The sequence below is a fragment of the Bubalus bubalis genome, chromosome 16 (assembly GCF_019923935.1).
Source record: "Bubalus bubalis isolate 160015118507 breed Murrah chromosome 16, NDDB_SH_1, whole genome shotgun sequence".
Lineage (NCBI taxonomy): Eukaryota > Metazoa > Chordata > Mammalia > Artiodactyla > Bovidae > Bubalus > Bubalus bubalis.
Genome location: NC_059172.1, coordinates 65,796,153 through 65,809,601, shown reverse-complemented (window position 1 = coordinate 65,809,601; position 13,449 = coordinate 65,796,153).

Sequence of the window (13,449 nt, the reverse complement as noted above, 5' to 3'; positions counted from 1 at the left end):
CAAAAATGCTGTAAGGCTCTAGTCACAAGTGGCTATGTAAGTAGAGTGTGATGTTGTTGGTAAGTGGAGACATCAGTGATGGATTATCAGTTTGCGTTTACTGTGTGGTCCAGTTGGTAGATCCCAAAAGGCAGCCCATTTTCAATAAGATTTTGCCCTTGGTAGCAGTACAGTCCATTCACTTTATGATTTCTCCTAGTTTTCTGACAGCTAAAATTTATACTGCACAAACTCCTTGAAATACATGTCTAACTCACTTCCAGAAAAATGTTTCCAGTACTTTAGTGGTTTGCAATGGAATAGTCCTCCATTTGGGGAATGATGTGTTTTGAGTTATAGAACATGGACTATCATGATATTGGTTTATTTATGTATTCAAAACAATTAACTTCCTGAATGAAGGAGCTTATAATTATTTCTGTATCCCTATCACTTAACATTGTAGACTTTCACTAAATGTTTGTGAAACTGAATAGAACAAAGAATCAACTGTAAGTTGAAGAAGACAGAAAACATTAAGCAACAGGAGCAGAGATAGTATCTTGATCCAATTACCCATTTAATAAATGCCTATTTAAGACTGTCCTGTATCTTACTTAATTCACTTTTTGTAGCTGCCAAAATATACTTTAACTAATACAAATTTATATGTCAAACATTATGGTCATGTGCATTATTTATTTCAATCATCATGATTGCTCTAAGATAAGCAATTTAGATATTATTCCCAAATTGCTTAGAAAGAGTAAGAGATTTACGTATGCTTCTAGAGTCTAGGAGAGCTTGGATAAATTCAGTTTCTCTGATTCTTTCCCTGGGAAATACAGAGACTACCTCCTTCTTCTACTCTCTCTGGGGCCAAAATTCCTTATCTTTTCAACTCTGCATCCTAATACCTCACTTGCCCAGAGCCCTTGTCCTGCTGCCAGCCTCCACTCTGTGGGGAGAAGCACTTGGAGAAACTCCAGAGTTGCATCTGCTTCTCTGTAACATAAACTAAAGGATCTGGTTAAAGGTGGGCCTTTCTGAAAGTCAGATGTCGCATATGTGAAGAGCCAAACTATTAAGGGGGAAGATCAGTGAAACAGCCATAATCACTGGAGTCTGTAGGGGAGAGGAGCATGCAAACACTACACCAGGAACATTATAAAGAGCATCCTATCTTGTCCTCAGCTCAAATCCATGAAGAGGGTATTAAAGCTCCATATTATGCATAAGAAAACCAATGGGTTAAGATTTTTGTGAAAGATCACAGAATTGGACCCCAGGTATGACTTCATTTCAATACCCTGCCTGCTGTGCTGTATCATAAATAATGAGAAGGGCTACTTCTAAGCATAGTCAATACCTTCTTTTCTTACTCTTTTATTTCCTTTTTACTCAATTTTAATATGCTTAACTTTTAAAATATTTATTTGTGAATTTTTTCAACAGAAAGTGATCCAATAAAATAATAGAATTAGAAATAATGCTGATATATAGAATATTTTACTTCCATCGCCCCAACATTTCCTGGGTTGTAATATCATCTCCAGGCCTCATAATTGTAAAAGACCCTAAAGCTGCACAAAGACCTTATTTTTAGAATACCTCTACAATTGCTTTGACATCTTTCTTACCTATAACATTCTGATAAGGACTAAGCCTCCCCTCACACATAGAATTTTTAGGTAATCTAACTACAAAGAATCCAGAAAGCCTATAACTTAATTTGGTGGCACTGTGAAACATGGCTATCAGAAAATAAAAGTAACTCCCCCAAAATAAAGTTTTTAAAAACATCCCCTTTAGTATTTCATTGATAAATAAAGGAGACCAATGATAAGCACACGTACTGAGACACCACATACACACAGAGACGAAGGCCATGTGGTTTTAGAAGCAGAGATTAAAATTATGCAGCTGCAAGTCAAGCAACGCTGATAATTCCTGGCAACCACCAGAAGCTAGAAGAGAGAGCTTGGCCCCTTTGACACCTTGATGTCAGATGTCTAGCCTCCAGACTGTGAAATAAATTTCTATTGTTTTAAGCCACTCAGTTTGTGGTACTGTATTATGGCAGCTGTAGGAAACTAACACAACCACCAGCCTCCTTCAGTAATTCTGATGTGAATTGTCCAAAGAGTAGCATCTGAGCTTACTCAGTGCATCAGTGTCAGTGCAGCTGTGGAAATGTTTTATTCACCTGGTTTTATTCATTAAGCTGCTTATCTTATTTCTATACCTAGCAGACCATAAGCCAGAATCTATTTTTCTCAACAGAATTGATTCCGGAAGTTCTGTGTATTGGCTGGGTTGAGATTTGAACATTAGTCCTGCAGTATCTTTAGCTTGTTCTCTTTCTGCTATACAAGGCTGTCTTACTTTCCCTAGTCTATTTAAGAGACTTCCCTGAAAGCATGACAAATGGATTTTTTTTTCCTTTTTAGAAAGAATTTTCATAATCTATTCATAGCCTTCTATAGTTTCCTTGTGTTGAACTGCCATGGGGTAAGGAAATTATTCTTTTCATAACTTTTAAAACATCTTATGTTACATTATGAATCTGTTTTTCTGTTTCTACTGATTACTTTATTGAAATAAAAACAGTCAAAGATTATGCTCTTTTGAAGCACACAAACATAATTTTATAGTCCCAGAGGATGTGACTGCTACAAAATTGCTCCGTATTAACCATGCAATTAAACTTTTTTCTTTTATAAAATTTCTAGGAAATGAGGCATTTGCAGAGGTTAATTGGTATCAGATATGTAGAAGCCTTTCCCTTGAAAATCTATATAAGTTGTGCTGCAGAATATTGGATAAGACAGAAGTTAAAGTACATCCATACACGGATATGGACTGAGGGAATAATTAGTGAGCATCATCAGTTCCATCTCCACATTCCCCTGTCAGAAATCAGGGAAGAGTTACAGACTGCAATGAATTCAGGTCCCCTGGGCCCAGCATATCTTATGAATTCAGATTCATAAATGGGTCAGAAAGATGGGCTCCTACTTTCTCAGCCTTCCATGAAACACCATGAAAAGGTTATGCAACATTCTCTTTCCTCCTCTAGAGGAATGAAGAAGAAGAATGAGATCAGGGACCTTTATCTTTAATCCCAAACCATTTGCTCATCCAAAGATCATTATTATAGTTCAGGAACTATAATGGGGATATAAAGAACCAGAATGTAAAATCCCTTCTCTCATGTTTCTAGTATTCAAGTGGGGAAAATAACCACATTAAAAAAAAAAAAAAAAAAGAATACAGAATTGAAATGCAGTGTAGCAGAGGTATAAGAAAATGCAACAGGAAATAGCTTACAGGGAATCATAAAAGAAGGCTTCACAAAAGGGATCACTTTTTAGTGGAAACTTGAAAATGAGTAAGGCTCTGAAGGGCCCAGAAGTTGAGAGCTGAGAGGAAATCAAGGTACTTTAAAGCAAGGGTGTCCATTAACATCTTCTATGATGAGAATGTTCTATATCCGTACTATCTGATACTTGTGGCTATTGGATACTCGAAAATGTGCATAGTGTGACCAAGGAACTGCATGTTTCATTTTATCAATCTTATTAAATTTAAGTCACATTTAAATCATTAGCAGCTAGCTATCTTACTGGACAGCATAGCTTTAGATAAAAGAAACAGTATGTTCAAAAGCACAGAAATCTAAAAGTATGGTTTCTTATTACAAAGTAGCAACTGTTTAAGGGGATAAGAGATAGGATTTTGACAAGAACGTGAAAAGAGGGAGGTGATGAGGCTGGAGATATTGGTTAGGGTTGGATTACACATGGTTTTATATACCAGTAATATTTCAGAGACAATGAACTTGATCCTTCAGGTTGTTGATGCCATAGAAACATTTTGAAAGTGTGTTATGGTATAATTTTATTTTAGATAGTATACTGATTTTGGTTGGCTTTTATAAGTATTTGGCATAGCGTTTCATATTTGGAGTCATATTCATTACATTCTATAAGGTAAAGGGGCCAGGGCCCACTTTGGTTGTGGGCCTTTCTCCCTCCCAAATTATAGCCCTGAGACTCAAAAATGAAAATACTGAACTATATATTTTGGCTTATGATATTTCTCCCAGCATCCTTTCAGGCTCTTGAACAATCATAGTATGTGGAGTATGTAGCAAAAACTTCATTCAAGTGTTTCCCTAGGATATAAACCCATTAAGCACATGGCACAAATTTCTTAATACAGAGAATTAAGCTCCCATTGGTTTCATCTCTTACCCTTAGGCAGCCCCTGACACCAACAGGTACTCATGATGTATTAATGGTGAACATGGTTTGTTTTGTGGGATATGAAAAGAATGCTTTAGATTAATGACCATTCTTTTCCCTTCCAAAAATCCGTTTCTTATATAGCCTTTTCTTGGACATATTTTCTAGCTCTGTTTTTAAAAGAACAAATCATGGATTTGAAATGAAATAACAACCTTATTTGGAGTAAATTTGTCATTTATAAAAGCTTTATAGCAGGGCCCAGGCAGAGAATGTGAAGCTAGACTGCTCCACACTGCTCTAAACTGATTGAGATCTCAGGCTGTCATTACCTAGTGGTATGCACATTGCCAGGTTATGTACACATTTTCTGTCCCAGCTTTCTAAGATGGAAATAACTGTACTTAATTTTTCTAAGAATTATAGGAGAATATGAACTAACTGACCTAATATAAGGAGATGCAAACATAGAAAACAGACTTGCAGACACATTAGAAGGAGAGAGTGGGACAAATTGAGAGAAGAACATGGAAGCATGGACATTACCATATGTAAAACAGATAGCAGGTAGGAATTTGCTGTGTGACACAGGGAGCTCAACCCAGTGCTTGGTGACCACCTAGAGGGGTGGGGTGGTGAGGGAGATGGGAGGGGGTTCAGGAGGGAACATATGTGTACCTATGGCTGATTTATGTTGATGTATGGCAGAAATCAACACAAAATTGGAAAGCAATTATCCTCCAATAAAAAAATATTTAAAAAGAGTTAGTTCAGTTCCTGACTCATGGTAAATGCTTAATACATGTTAACCATTGTCATTATAAATCTAAACTTCCTTTGATCTTCTCTCTGATTATGGTGGCCAAGGATTCTAAGAGAAATCCTGATTTTACATTACAATAAAAAATGTTAATTTTGACCATCCTGTCTATTACAAAGAACATGAGTGTAAAGTACATTAAGAATACCTCAGATTAGATTTAAAGAAAAACTCTCTTGACACTGATGATTTTTACATATGAAAATTGCTCTCTGAGAGCAACATGGTCACTATTTCCTACCACAAATTTTAAACATGATGTGAATTTTCACAGTTTAGAATCTGCTGGAATCAGGTACCATACGATCTTCTTGAATTTTCTTTAGGAACCAACTGGAGCTAGAGACAGGCTGCAAATAGCAAGAAGGGCCTATATCATAACTGGCCTCTTGTACTATGGGTTGAATTTAACAAATCATATAACAAACAAGTAAAGCAACCTCAGCAATTTTGTGATTTCTTTTTTTTTTAATTATTTTATTTTATTTTTAAACTTTACATAATTGTATTAGTTTTGCCAAATATCAAAATGAATCCGCCACAGGTATACATGTGTTCCCCATCCTGAACCCTCCTCCCTCCTCCCTCCCTATACCATCCCTCTGGGTCATCCCAGTGCACCAGCCCCAAGCATCCAGTATCCTGCATCGAACCTTAGAAAGTAAAATCAATGAACTGATAATTGATTTGAAAGTAAGGGAGATGAAGGAGTCAAAATTGAAACTGAACTTCCTGCCTAGGTAAGTATATGATATTATTCACAGAGATAAATTTGTCATTTATTTACTCAACAGAGAGTTAACTAGTAACCACCAAATTCCTGGCACTATTCTAATGAAAATAAAACATTTTGAGTATTTCAAAGACCTCCCTGTCATTAGGCTTGTATTCAAGATGGGAAAGCAGAACATATGTGAGTTCACTTGGGACATATTGAGTTAAATGCATTGGTTAAATCTCAAAGTAGAAATGTCTAGATGGCAACTGGTTACATGGTAGAAAGTTAGAAAAGACCTCAGGCTGTAGACAGACATCAGGAGTTGTCAGGACATAAACAGCCATTGAGGAGATGGGAGTAAATGAAATCCCCCAGGGAGAGACTATAAAGCTAGAACTCTGAGAAACACCAAATGTAAAGGAAGATACATCTTGTAAGGAAATAAAAGAAGATGCCAAACAAGTGATGCAAAGCCAGGAGTGCAGGATATCATGAATAGAGGGTTTTAGAAGAAGCTGCTTACCAACGGTGTCAAATGCTGCCAAGAAATCAAAGACAGGGAGACATTCACTGAATGCAGCATCTGGAGGGAGTGGGCTCACCTGGTTTGTAAGGTAGGAAGCCAAGTTGAATTGAAAGGAGGGATAATTGAGAAGTGAGTTGAAGGAAATCATACATGTAGGTGTCTCTCTCAGGAAATAGAGAGGAGAAAGCATAGGACTACTGCTGAAGATTATATACATTAGAACATGTAAATGATCTGAGGGAACACTGAGAAGAGAGAGAGAAATTACAGATACAGGACAGAAGGGAAATGGTTAATGGGCAAAGATTCAGAGGAAGCAGTGTTACTGAGCAGAGAGCAAGGGACAAGCCCTGGACAAGGAAATGAAACACCTTCATTGTAAGAGAGCAGAAGGAGGAAGGGTGTAGTTAGTGTACAGCAGGGAATGAAAGAAGACAAACCTGGAGAGGTGGGAAGAGGACCTTATACTCTGTGCTCTGATGTTCTTTATTTTGTAGGAATTGTGGATCCTCTAAGGCTTTAAGCAAGAAAATGCACGGTCAGTTTTGTCTTTCACCTATATTGATCTGGCAGCAGAGTCAAGAATGCATTTGAGAGGAGCAAGGCTTGAAATAAGAAGACCAGCTTGGAAGACTTTAGAGTAATCTGACAGCTGCAAAGATCCTGAGTTAAGGTGATGATAGAAAGGGATGGAAAAGAGGGTTCAGACTCAAAATTAAGTTGGTTAAAGTTAATGATTGATTGAGTGTGGTAAATGAAAGGAAGGAAATCAAGAGTGATCTTGATTAGCCTGTCTATTAAGTTCATAAGAAAGTCATTAACTGATGACAGAGAATTCATGTGGAAAAATTTTTGGAGAAAATGTTAAATGTGGGCATGACCAGTGATATGTGTATAAAGTAACCAGCAGAGATGTCTGGGAGACAGATGAATATGGAATCTGAGGCCAAAGAACTGGGCTAGAGGCATATTCACCCATAGTAATACTTTATTTATACTTGCCTACATGCAGTTGCTTTATTTTATTCTCATATCAATTCTTTAAGACAGATGCTGTAATTCACTCATTATAGGTAAGGCACCTTTTACTTAATCTCAGAGGTAATAAGTGGCGGAATCAGACTAAAGACCTGCGAGAAGTCATCCCTACTTAGATGCTAAATGAAGCCACAGGCAAAGCAAAGATAGCCCAAGACAGTGTGTAGGAAAGAGAAGGGCATAAGCATTTCCCAGTGAATAATATATTTTTAAAGTGAGCAAAAGAAGAGACTAAGCCAGTAACAAGGGACGATTGCATATTCATTGGAACATGGCAGACAATTTCATAACCTCTCTATGCTTGCTACACAACTCAATGTTCTAATGTACAGTCATTTTGTACATAACCAAACTGTATATCTTTGGTTGCAGCAAAAGTAAATTTTGCACATTAATTAAAATTTGGCAATACAATTTTGAAGGCCTTGGAAAACCAGTTGAGAACTATGGCTCTTCTCTGCCTGGTTTTCTACCTTAGTTTAGCTGTGGCATGTTGCCAAGCTTCAAATTCTAGATGCAAACTTCCATCCCAAGACTGCTTCACTGGACTCAGGCACTCTTTCCCTTCAGCTCAGGCTGGAGCTCTCTTGCTCTGCACAGAGACATGTTCTGCACATGTTCTGCTCGCTTACTGAACAATTACAGCCTCAAGGAAGAGCCCAGCCCTTTTTTCCAGTGATTTTCTCAGTCAATGCATTGGTCTTCCTTGTAATTAGAAAGGTTATTGCTGTTATTTCTTATGCTCCATAAGAATCTTCACTGCCATTCCTGAATTATAATCAGTTTTTGAAAAGCGCGTTACAAGCAGTTCCCTGCTGCTGCCGCCTCACTAAAAAACTGCAGTGCACCAAGTGAATATGAATAAGTGTAAGCTCTGCTGAATTTCTTTGGAGAAGTAGGGGTTCATGCTAAGTGACAGATCAAAAATTGCTGGGAATGTTTCAGAATTCCAGTTTGGTCCTACCCGAGCATGGTCGTAGTGGGGGTGATGGATAGTTTGACCTGAGAAGCAGATTAGCACTGTCTCATGAAGCATACTGGAGAGACCATCTAACTATGTTAAATCTTGTGACTTTGTGTTCTGTGGACCTGGAATGGCCTCATAAATCAGATACACCTGGTTTCAATAGCTTCAAACAGAGGGAAAAAGAAAGAAAAAGACATGATATTTGTGCAAGGCTGTCCTACAAGTGTCTTAGAATATTAAGAGTGTCTTTTTGAAATCTATACAGTCGTGTGCAGACTCCCAACACATAAAGTCAAAGACAGGGTCATTTTCATTTTTCGTTTTTGTCTGACCAAGATGAACATTCTATTTCAATGTCATCTATCTCCTCCATTCTGATTGAGCACAAAAAAAGACAACATTTTCTTCTTCTCGAGTTACCCCACAAGCTGAGCATTGTGGCTTCATGGGGTGGGTAATCAAGCCAGTGAGGCAGCACCCTTGACAAAGATCCTGAAAGGCACGTGTATAATCAACCAGCTAAGACTGGGCCACAGCTGGATGATTCTGCCATGGTTGACATGTGTGAAACGGCAGGAAGCCATCATTTAAATGGGGTTTGACTGATTGGAAATTTGAAAATCCTTTAGGACAAGGTGAAATTTATGACAAGATAGATATCTGATTATAGTTTCACTTGATTCATTCATCAAATACAACGCCACTAACACAGACACATTCAACTCAGAAAAACTTTGAAGATCTTCTCTCCTCTTTTTATTAAATATATTAAATTTAAATGTATTAAAGTAAGACAGGTTGAAAAATTGGACATGACTGAGTATCCCACCCTAGACACTCCCTACAGGGGTCCCTCAGAAACTCATTTTTTTAACTTTTAAATTTCAGTCTGTCTGTCACTCTTTCCTGAATATAAACCATCAAAGAAGTTTAAATTTTCTTTCTCTGTTTTCTATATTTATATCAATGTATATAGTATTTTCTGGAGAAATTGTGTAGCAGAATGTGTTAATGGACACAAGGCTATATATAAAATATATATACATATGTGTGTAAATGTGTAGGTGTATATATATATATATAGTAAACACATATGCACTTACAGAAAATATATATTTAACTTTAAAAAGACAGAATGGCTTACTGTTACTGTTCATTTTGTGGCTGTAATTTTAGGACGATAATGTCATTTAGAATTAGCTGATTAGAGAGTGTTTATGCTATGTCTTAATGATATGAAAATAGCCAATCAATTCAGAAAGAAACATACATATATATTTCAGTAGTATCTTTATTGTGTGGAACAAAAAATGATTACATTTTTACATTTCAATTGATTGTGCAATATCTTAAAGTAATTTAAAATAAAAATTAGCCCTATTGTGGTTCAGGACTCAATAAACATGCCTAAGAAGAATGCTAATCCCCTGTGAACCCACACAAAGGGGCTTGTGAGATGCCAGGTAATAGTTACCCAGTTTGTCAAAATAGCCCTCTGAGAAGTTTGTCTCCCAAAAAGACTGAAAAGAGACACATGAGGGATGGTTTTAGAATAATTACGGGAGACATATTTCCCCATATGGATGGGAAAAAATCAGATTGAACAGCATTTTTAAAGTGCTAAATCATATCTACTTGTTTCTTTGCTTATTTAATAATTATTTGTGAAGCTTCTACTGTATGTTAGGCATTATAGAATACAGAGATGGACAAAACAAAGCCTCTGCCTTCACAGAGTCACATTAGCAAACTGTGTGCATAACTGGTTGTAAACTAAATGGAAATTGACATAGATTGAGACACCCCCCAGAAACTCAAACCTCAATTTAGCAGTATAACAAGTCCTTGAAAGACTCGATGTCAAAAGGCACTGGTGTGAACAATAAGTGTTAGAAAAGGCCAGGGCAAGTCCAGGTTGGTAGGAATAGGAGCAGCAAGGAAGAACTCTTTGAGAAATGTGGCTTGATCTGGACTTTAAAAAGTGGGCATCATTTGGATAGAAAAGAGAGGGAAGGATATTTAAAACAAGGAAAAGGCAACAGTAAGGACACTGAGCTAAGAATAAACACTCTTTGGAGAACAGGAAGGAAATGAGGTAGCTGCTAAAATATAGGGTGGATTATTGGATGAGGTTGGATCAGCAAGATGGTAACCAAAAAGAGAGACCTTAGTGCTATGCCCAGGCATGTGCACTTAGTCGCTGGCAATGGAGAACCCTCAGTTTTAATCACAAATGGAGGCTTTATGAATGCTCTATATTTTTCCCTGGTTTGTGAAAGGTACTTTTTTTTGAAAGTAATAGTTTCAGACTAAATTAGAGAAAGCATTAAAAAATTAAATTGACCATATTTAGCATGAAAAAGAATGAGATGCGTTTATTCAACAGTGACCAATCACCCACAGGCTTTGCAAGAAGTCACATAACATGTCACTGATCATGATGTCCATCTATTATTTACACTGCGGTTTGTAGTCTGAGAAACTTGTAGGGAATTTTATAAGTTATGAAATTCACAGTCAACATGCTGAGTAATTTAAATTTGAACCTTGTCACTGAATGATTAGTATTAGTAAGTTAAACTGTGGGAATTTAAATTCATGGATATCAGAACTAAGAAAAATAAGGACTTCCTGCAATTGCTTATGTTGATACAACTGGTAGACATAAGACCAAAGATCTGAATTCTAGTTGGCTTAGCTCCTAAGACCATGCTTTAACTATTGTCTTACCATTGATTTAGAAATGCATGTCTCTCTACAGAGAGACAAAATTTATTTTTTCTGAACGTATGGGTGAAGGAAAGGTAGTGGGAGAGACGTAGGAGGAATAAAGAGGTGCTGAAGGAGGCAGAGAAAGAAGACTAAAGAGGGAAGGAAAGAAAGAAAAGTGGGAGGGAGATGAAAGGGGGAAGGATAAGAGGAAGAGAAGCAAGCCAAAGAGCATACAGGAGCAGCTGGACAAAGAGCAAAGGCAAGACAAATGAGAGTGACAGAAAGAGAAGAAACTCAAAAGAGGAGGAGAACAGAGTTTTGTTTCCCAGCATTGTGACTCAGTGGTCAATGTGAAATACAGAATATTGCTATGTAAGAACTGTTCCCTGACCTCCTTCCTTGCTTAAACTCTGAACTCCTTAATGATCAAAATGACACTATTATCATTTTTCATTTCCTCATGCCTAGAATATTAACTGACCCAACAATGCATATTATCAAATAAGCTTTAAAAATTTAATACTGCCAACAGGGCATTTTAAATGATCTTGTGTTATTTAATGATTGATGTAAGAATAAAAGTCCATAATATAAAGTAATAATCACATCCCTTTACCAAAACAAATTTCATGTATTGAGGCAAATATGAAATTTTAATCAAAGAAAATCAACGGATTATAGGATTAAAAAATTTAACCCATTTTTGGAGGAATGACAACTGTAAACAAGAAATAATCTATAGATTCAATTGAATAAATATTTAAATCCCTGGTACAATAAAGATTAACATAACTAAAATATGAAAGAAAACAAAAGACTAAGAAAATATTTCCAGGAAGCATGAAGGTACATAAAATTTGACACAAAAAGTACCTACACCTCAATAAGTAAACAAAGGATATGAAAAGATAATTCACATAAGAGAAAAACACAATTGCAAAACAAGCATTTAATATCTTTGAAACCACTAAAAATACCAAAACAGGGCATTATTTTTCACACACAACATTAACAAATAGTTTAAGTAAAATCCATAATCCTGATCAATATATTTTTAACTGTATACACCAACAGGGGCAATTTAATTTGTCAAATCCTCTTGGAAAGTAATTTGGAAATATATTTTATAAGGCTAAAAAAATTTCATAAAATTTGATTCAGCAAGATTACTCACAGGAATACCTTAATAAAAGAATAAAGTATGTGAAACTATACTTCACGTAGTATATTAAATAGACATAATTTATATATTATTAAGTAGACATAAATATTTCCATTGCAATATTATTTACAAGATGAAAATTGAAGAGACAACTATAGAACTATATGAAATATTATCTTGGCATTATAAAATTAATACAAAAGCAAGAAAATTTGTAAAATGATAAAACAATAGAGCAAAATACAAAATTCTGTGAATGCCATTCTAAATACGTATTCTAAACACATTATGACATTCTAAATATGAAGGCCTAAAATAGGTACGCATAGAAATAAGAACAGAAAACAATATGACAAAGTGAAAGAAGTTGATTGAAGGTCATTAAAATTTAGATTTTTAAATCATAATTTTTATAATTATTTTGTGCAATGCATTAAACAATGGTATATTTTGACATTGTATATCTTAGTGAGCCACTATTGCTGATAATCTCATCTTATTGAATATAAGCCAAGAAAATAATTCAAAAAAATGTTTCCCAAGATAAAAGCGAAGCCACAAAGTAAAGTACATGAAAAAAGTTCTTTTCTTATGCCTTATCATAATAATCTAAATATCAAAAGACAAGGACCTAAGTTAGATCCCCAAGCAAAAACAAAGGATGCTCTATTTTTGAAATTTCCAAAGAGGACACAATATTAAAAATACCCCAAAAGAACATTATTTTTAGTGATTGTATGTAAGCTATTTAAAACCCCAGCTCCATGATTTTAATAAGTTAGTCATTTTGAACAGATTTTCTTCATTGGGCCTCAAACTGAACTCTATTGGTAACAACCAATCAAACTATTTCTTCTAGGTAATCATATAAGTACTAAATAAACATGGTTATATAGCTTGATGAGGCAATTCCCAAATTACCTAATTGCTGGCTTAGTTATGAATAGAAATGAAATGCATGGAACTACCACATAAAAATATTCTGAAACATGTTATATTTTCAATCAATTGTTTTATTATCTCCAGTGCCTTAGTGCTTCATGTTATTAATATCAATATATTTTCATCAGTTGAATCAATGAGGATGTGTTATAATGAATGTTTCATGCTCAGTCTTGAGGATAATAGAAAAACTGACAGACTAAAACATGACTGGAGTTTCCTTCTGCTCTAATGTAAGTCATTACGGTAGCCACAGCGTTGATATCCAGGCAGCTCTTCCTTCCCTTCACAGTTCGGTGGTGTTTACCGCTTCCTGCAGTTTCACAGGCTTTCATATG